The sequence below is a fragment of the Eubalaena glacialis genome, chromosome 14 (genome assembly GCF_028564815.1).
Source record: "Eubalaena glacialis isolate mEubGla1 chromosome 14, mEubGla1.1.hap2.+ XY, whole genome shotgun sequence".
Lineage (NCBI taxonomy): Eukaryota > Metazoa > Chordata > Mammalia > Artiodactyla > Balaenidae > Eubalaena > Eubalaena glacialis.
In genome coordinates, this window is record NC_083729.1 from 63,672,786 (window position 1) to 63,680,973 (window position 8,188).

The following is an 8,188-nucleotide window of genomic DNA, read 5'->3' on the forward strand; positions in this document are numbered from 1 at the left end:
ACTCAGTTTCATTCCTTTTTATGGCTGAGTAATATTCCATTGTATATATGTGCCACATCTTCTTTATCCATTCATCTGTTGATGGACACTTAGATTGCTTCCATGTCCTGGCTATTGTAAGTAGAGCTGCAATGAATATTTTGGTTCATGACTCTTCTTGAATTATGGTTTTCTCAGGGTATATGCCCAGTAGTGGGATTGCTGGGTCGTATGGTAGTTCTATTTTTAGTTTTTTAAGGAACCTCCGTACTGTTCTCCATAGTGGCTGTATCAATTCACATTCCCACCAACAGTGCAAGAGGGTTCCCTTTTCTCCACACCCTCTCCAGCATTTACTGTTTGTAGATTTTTTGATGATGGCCGTTCTGACCGGTGTGAGATGATATCTCATTGTAGTTTTGATTTGCATTTCTCTAATGATTAATGATGTTGAGCATTCTTTCATGTGTTTGTTGGCAATCTGTATATCTTTTTTGGAGAAATGTCTAAAACATACGGAACGCTTCACGAATTTGCGTGTCATCCTTGCGCAGGGGCCATGCTAATCTTCTCTGTATCGTTCCAATTTTAGTATATGTGCTGCCGAAGCGAGCACCCATTGTATGTATATTGTTGGACACTTAGGTTGCTTCTATATCTTGGCCATTGTAAACATGCTCCTATGAACACTGGGAGTTCATATGTCTTTTCAAATTAATGTTTTCATTTTCTTCAGATATATACCAAGGAGTGGAATTGCTGGATCATATGGTAGTTCTGTTTTTAGTTTTTTGAGGAACTTCTGTACCATTTTCCACAGTGGCTGCACCAACTTACCTTTTCACTTGTACATTTAGTGCACAAGGGTTCCCTTTGCTCCACATCCTCACCAACATTTGTTACTTGTGGTCTTTTTGATGATAGCTGTTCTGACAGGTGTGAGGTGATATCTCATTGTGTTTTGATTTGCATTTCCCTGATGATTAACAATGTTGTGCATTTTTTCATGTGGCTGTTGGCCATCTGCATTTCTTCTTTGGAAAAATGTCTGTTCAGGTCTTCTGCTTATTTTTTAATTGGGTTGTTTGTTTGTTTTTGATGTTGAGTTGTATGATCTGCCTGTGTATTTTGGATATTAACCCCTTATCAGTCATATCATTTGCAAATATTTTCTCCCATTCAGTAAGTCGTCTTTTTGTTTTGTGGATGGTTTCCTTTGCTGTGAAAAAGATTTTAAGCTTAATTGGGTCCCATTTATTTTTTGCTTTTATTTCTTTTATCTTAGGAGACAGAGCCAAAAAAAAAATATTGCTACAATTTATGTCAAAGAGTGTTCTGTCTATGTTTTCTTCTAGGAGTTTTATGGTTTCTGACCTTACATTTAGATTTTCAATCCCTTTTGAGTTTATTTTTATATATGGTGTGGGAAAATGTTCTAATTTCATTCTTTTACATGTAGCTGTCCCGTTTTCCCAGCACCATTTATTGAAGAGACTGTCTTTTCTCCATTGTATATTCTTGCCTCCTTTATTGTAGATTAACTGACCATAAGTGCATGAATTTATTTCTGGGCTCTCTATTTTGTTCCATTGATCTACATCTCTGCTTTTGTGCCGGTACCATACTCTTTTGATTACTGTAGCTTTGTAGTACAGTCTGAAGGAGAAAAGACCTTTTATTCTATCTTTAGAAAATATTACAAAATCATTGTTATGTGAAGACATGGTCAAATGAAACCAAAAGCAGCAGGAGAAAAGTATTACAAAAGTATGTGAGGTGGTTAGATTTTTTAATTACATTATTTTCTGGATTTGAGGATGTTTTTGGTATTTGTCAGCTTAATTTTTTTTTTAACTTTGGGGATAATTTTAGGTTTACAGAAAAGCTCCAAAAATAGTACAGAGAGTTCCCATTTATCCTTAACCCAGCTTCCATTAATGTTAACATTTTACAGGTACATTCGTCCAAACTAAGAAACCAACATTTGGTACAATGTCATTAACTAGACTATAGACTTTATTCAGATTTCACCAGTTTTTCCATTAACATCATTTTTTCTTTTCCAAGATCCAATCCAGGACCCCACATTGCATTTGGTCATCATGTCTCCTTAGTTTCCTCCCATCTGTGATGTTTACTTGACAGTAATTCATTAAATGATACACTTGCTTTATATGATTTTCTGAATTTGTGTTATATTTAACAATAACAAATTAAAAACAAAAACAAAAAAAAAGTCATAATGGTTTCTCATTGCTCTTAGAATAAGGGCAGCCAGCCTCAGCCTGGCCAGTGAGGCCCAAATGATCTTGTGCCAACCTACCTCTACAGCCTCTCCCTGACTCATAGTGGCCTAGTCAAGCCGGCCTCCTTTCCATCTCTTGTATTTTACCTTGCTCCTTCCTGCCACAGGGACTTTGCACCTGCTATTTCCTCTCCCTGGCGCACTCTTCCCTCCTCTTTGCCAAGGTAACTCCTGCTCCTCTGTTGATATCATTTCAGCATCTCTCATGCAGTCCAGCCTTGCCTGGCCTCCCTAGCTGTGTAGAATATCCTTACCACAGCCTCTCATTGCTGTCCACAGGGGAAATGCTACACTGGTTTGAGTTTTCAAGGAGAGGCTAGAGAAGCTGAATTGTTGTGTAGAGTGAGAAGAATTTCAAGTTTCCCACAGCCACCTAGCAATCCACGAGGGAGGGGCAGGCAGAAGAGATCAGAGGGGACAGCAGAACCAGCAAAATTGCAAGAGGCATGTGTTTTTAAGCACGACTTTTGTTATTAGTTTCTAATTTTAGTGCATTAGGGGCAGATGACATGGTCTGTATGATATTGATTCTATGAAATTTATTACAGCTTCTTCTGGCCAGTTTAAATGTTCTTCTGGCGCTCAAAAATGAATTCTCTGTTGGGTGTAGGGTTCTATTATACCTAATAGATCAAATTTATTAATTGTATTGTTTAGATCATCAGTATCTCTAATTTTTGTCTTGCTCTGTTGGTGTCTAGGTTTCTAAGAGGAGCGACTTTGGAGTTACACAGGCTTAAGGATATTTATTTATAAGTAAAAAGATAAAGATTAATTTCTAAAAATTATACATTTTTCAAATTGTTGGGGTTGGGGAGAAACAACAAAGAAAACACAGACCAGAAAGCAAATGAGGGAAAACGAGGGGGTATTAAAAAGCAATCTGAATCTATAAAAGATGACACAACTAAATCTATCTGCATAGCAATAATTGAATGGGAGAGACTTGCCAACTGAAAGAAAATACTTTCAGATACAGTTTTAAAAAACTAAATGAAAATATATGCTATCAATAAAAGATATGCCTAAAATAAAAATGCTCAAGGAGTTTGAAAGTAAAAGAATTGAAACTCAGTGGGTTTTAAAATAACTTGACGGCTTTTTGCCCATGGACACCGCCAAGTGAGCATCGTTGACGTCTGCCCTCTCCACTGACATCATGTCTAAGTCAGGGTCTCCCAAAGAGCCCGAACAGCTGCGGAAGCTCTTCATCGGAGGTTTGAGCTTTGAAACAACCGATGAGAGTCTGAGGAGCCATTCTGAGCAATGGGGAGCGCTCACAGATTGTGTGGTAATGAGGGATCCAAACACCAAGCGCTCCAGAGGCTTCGGGTTTGTCACATATGCCATTGCAGAGAAGGTGGATATGGCCATGAATGCAAGGCCACACAAGGTGGATGGAAGAGTTGTGGAACCAAAGAGGGCCGTCTCAAGAGAAGATTCTCAAAGACCTGGTGCCCACTTAACTGTGAAAAAGATTTTTATTGGTGGCATTAAAGGAGACACTGAAGAACATCACCTAAGAGATTATTTTGAACAGTATGGGAAAATTGAAGTGATTGAAGTCATGACTGACCGAGGCAGTGGCAAAAAGAGAGGCTTTGCTTTCGTAAGCTTTGATGACCATGACTCCGTAGACAAGATTGTCATTCAGAAATGCCACACTGTGAATGGCCACAACTGTGAAGTAAGGAAAGCCCTATCTAAGCAAGAGATGGCTAGTGCTTCATCCAGCCAAAGAGGTCGAAGTGGTTCTGGAAACTTTGGTGGTGGTCTTGGAGGTGGTTTTGGTGGGAATGACAGCTTTGGTCGTGGAGGAAACTTCAGTGGTCGAGATGCCTTTGGTGGCAGCCGTGGTGGTGGTGGATATGGTGGCAGTGGGGATGGCTATAATGGATTTGGTAATGATGGAAGCAATCTTGGAGATGGTGGAAGCTACAGTGATTTTGGCAATTACAACAATCAATCTTTAAGTTTTGGACCCAGGAAAGGAGGAAATTTTGGAGGCAGAAGTTCTGGCCCCTGTGGTGGTGGAGGCCAATACTTTGCCAAACCACGAAACCAAGGTGGCTGTGGTGGCTCCAGCAGCAGCAGTAGCTATGGCAGTGGCAGAAGGTTTTAATTACTGCCAGGAAACAAAGCTTAGCAGGAGAGGAGAGCCAGAGAAGTGACAGGGAAGCTACAGGGTACAACAGATTTGTGAACTCAGCCAAGCACAGTGGTGGCAGGGCCTAGCTGCTACAAAGAAGACATGTCTTAGACAATACTCATGTGTATGGGCAAAAAAACTCGAGGACTGTATTTGTGACTAATTGTATAACAGGTTATTTTAGTTTCTGTTCTGTGGAAAGTGTAAAGCATTCCAACAAAGGGTTTTAATGTAGATTTTTTTTTTTTTTTGCACCCATGCTGTTGATTGCTAACTGTAATAGTCTGATCATGACGCTGAATAAACGTGTCTTTTTAAATAAATAAATAAATAAATAACTTGACTAATTGATTCTAAAGTATATTCAGAAGAGTACATTTAGAGAGTAACAAATATTTGTTGAGTGCCTACTTGGTACCAGGCATGTGTTTTAAAGCTGCAATAATTGAAACAATGTAGGATAGAGCCAGAAGTAGACAAATAGAGTCAGCAGGAACAGAATACAAAGAAAGTCTGGAAATAGCCTTACATGTGCATAGGATTTAATCTATGATAAAGATGATATCTCAAATATTAAGAAAAGGACAACTTTACTTCCCACTTGTAAAAAAAAAAAGTCATAAATATTAAATACAAAGTTAGAATTCCAACTCATAAAAAAAAATGTCAGATAGATTAAAGATCTACACATTAAAAACCCCACTCAAGTAATAGAATAAAATATAGGAGTTTACTTTTATATTTGGGGTTCCATCTCAACTGCTCAAAGAATTTGAATAAACAGTTCACAAGGGAAATACAAAGGGCAGTTTAACATATGCAAAAAAGTTTAACCACATTGGTAGCTTAAAATTGTAAATTAATACAAAGTGATACCCAGTGTGGGGGGCAAAAGGATACCCTTGGGGTGAGTATGAACTGGCAAAGCCTTTTTAGAGACCAATTCAGCAATATCTATCAATAATTTAAAACAAGTTATTCCTATAATCTGGCAAGTCCATTTCAAGGAATTTACACTGTGGAAATCCTCACATAAATGTACAAAGAACATTGTAAAAGGATGTTCATTTCTGCTTTAAAACAGCAAACCACTTGGGATGGAGCCTAAAATATCCATTAATAGAGATGAAGTCACAGCATATCAGAGAAAAGGCCATGAGCGCTGCAGGCTGCTGAGGAAAGGGGAGCTGTAGTCTCACTGGCCCTGTGCTGAGGAAAATTTCCGGCAGAGACTACTGGCCTCAGAGTCTGAGGGTCACTCAGACCTTCAGTCCCATCCAGGGTGACCTGTGGTCTCCAAGTGCCAGAGTTTCTTTATACTGCTCGACTTCAGCTTTGGTGACTAACTTCTCATTTATTTTTAGAAAAACACTTAAGCCCTAGGCCTTTTAGTTAGGCAAATTATAAAGATATCTCCAACATCCTATTTTAAAATAAAAAGGTTTAAAACAGTAAGAATCTCTGCATATTTTATACTGCCGGGGATGGAGGGGAAAAGTGTCTTTGTAAATGGTTCCCTTTCATTCATGTATTGATTCAACACATGAGGGACAGACACAGCCTCTCAAGAAGCTCTCTTCACGGAGGGAGGAACTCTCGTGAGGGAACAGATATTAAATAACCACAAAAATACAAAACTGAAAACTTCAGTAAGCACTGGGAAGGGATGGCATAGGGTATGGGAGCCTGTATTATGGGGCTTATATGTAGGAGTCTATAGTATAGGGAATATAGCTAGACTTCATTTCGGTTGGTCAGGGAAGGTTTCCCTGAGGAAATTGCCTTAGGTGAGACCCAAGAAAGGTGAGAAGCAGAAAGGAATCCCAGAACAGTTTGCATAAAAAGGAAAGGGCTTGTGCAAAGGCCCAAGGCAGGGAATTGCTGGGAACATTTATGACAGTAAGAAAGGGCTGGTGTGGCCTGAGTACAGAGTGGGATGGCAGGAGGGAAAGGCAGGAGCCTGTGGGCCACTTTAAGGATTTGGGATTTTCTACTAAGGGCAATGCAAAACTATTTGTGGATTAGGAAAATGTTTATTTTCAACAAATATGATTCAGACCAGGCAGTCTCTAGAGTTTTGGGCAAGGGTGTGGCTATATACTGGTCAAAACAGTCACCCACAGGAAATTGGGAGGAGAGCCAGGAAGGCAGCCAGAAGTACTCCAGGGCGAATCTCCTCTTCAGTATGGAGACCCTGAGGGGCCCCCACTGGCAGTGCCAAAGCACATTTGTGGGGCTGTTTTGTGAGGCTGTGCACAAGCTATAATCCAGACAGATGAATCCAGACATTGGGAGGTACACTGATGGTGTTCTTGGGTGGGGATGGGGTGCAGGAAACGGGTAAGTTTTGAGTAAGTTCTGCCATATTGATGGGGAATTGTGCTGCCTAATTTTCCAATTAAAAAAAAATTCCGATTACAATATGAAATTTTAAAGTTTTTAGTGTTTGCAGCGAATTCAAAATTTATAAAATATGTTGGGCTTCCCTGGTGGCGCAGTGGTTGAGAATCTGCCTGCCAATGCAGGGGACACGGGTTCGAGCCCTGGTCTGGGAAGATCCCACATGCCGCGGAGCAACTGGGCCCGTGAGCCACAACTACTGAGCCTGCGCGTCTGGAGCCTGTGCTCCGCAACAAGAGAGGCTGTGATAGTGAGAGGCCCGCGCACCGCGATGAAGAGTGGCCCCCGCTTGCCGCAACTAGAGAAAGCTCTCGCACAGAAACGAAGACCCAACACAGCCAAAAATTAAATAAATAAATAAATAAATAAATAAAAAATTTTTTTTTAATTTATAAAATATAAATCAAATACATTTGAGGTTGGATATTTTATTAGTTGCCTGTAGCCATTACAATAAATTACCACAAACTTGGTGACTTAAAACAGCACAAATGTATTCCCTTGCTGTTCTAGGGTCCAGATATCTGCAATCAGTTTTACTGGTCTAAAATCAAGGCATCGGCAGGGCTGTGTTCCTTCTGGAGGCTCTAGGGGAGAATCTACTTCCTTGCATTTCAGAGCTTTTGGCGATGCCTGCATTCCTTAGCTCCTGACCCCTTCCTCCAGCCTCTTGTTTCCATCTTCACATCTCTTACTTCTGTAGTCAAATCACCCCCTGCTTCCTTCTTATAAGGGTACTTGTGATTACATGTAGGGCCCACATACGTGGATAATCCAGAATAATCTTCCCATTTCAAGATCCTTAACTTAATCACATCTTCAGAGTCCCTTTTGCTATATGTATAAAATTATATTCACAAGTATCAGGGATTAGTATCTGAATATCTTTGGGGCCATTATTCAGCTTGTCACAGGTGTATAGTTGAATATAGCCCTCAGATTTGAACCTATCTCAGATTTTCCCCCAGCTACAATAATAAAATATCCCTAAATTATCCCAATACTCTGGTCCCTAAACCTATGATACTATTTTTTTACAGCTTTACTGAGGTTCAATGTATATACTCTAAAATTCACCCATTGTAATTATGTAAGTACATACATAATTCAATTATGTTTAGTAGATTTACAGAGTTATGCAACTATTACAACAATCCAGATTTTTTGCAGTCAATCCCCACCCCCAAATCCAGCCCAGGCATCCACTAATCTACTTCTATCTGTATAGATTTACCTTTTCTGTATACTTCATGTTAATGGGATCATATCATATACAGTCATTTGTGTCTAGCTTTCACTTAGTATAATGTTTTTGAGGTTCATCTCTGTCATAGTGTGTGTCAGTAATCAGTAGT

The 8,188-nt window shown here is 39.6% G+C and overlaps 1 non-coding gene and 1 pseudogene across 1 annotated transcript; one reads left to right on the forward strand and one right to left on the reverse strand.

Annotated features, from left to right (window-relative positions):
• Nucleotides 1-488: 488 nt before the first annotated feature.
• On the reverse strand, nt 489-595 carry LOC133074844 (U6 spliceosomal RNA). The gene has a single exon (XR_009697250.1). It is a non-coding gene; the product is annotated as a U6 spliceosomal RNA (small nuclear RNA).
• A 2,848-nt stretch (nt 596-3,443) lies between these two features.
• Nucleotides 3,444-4,676, forward strand: LOC133104882 (heterogeneous nuclear ribonucleoprotein A1-like; annotated as a pseudogene).
• The last annotated feature ends 3,512 nt before the right edge of the window (nt 4,677-8,188 follow it).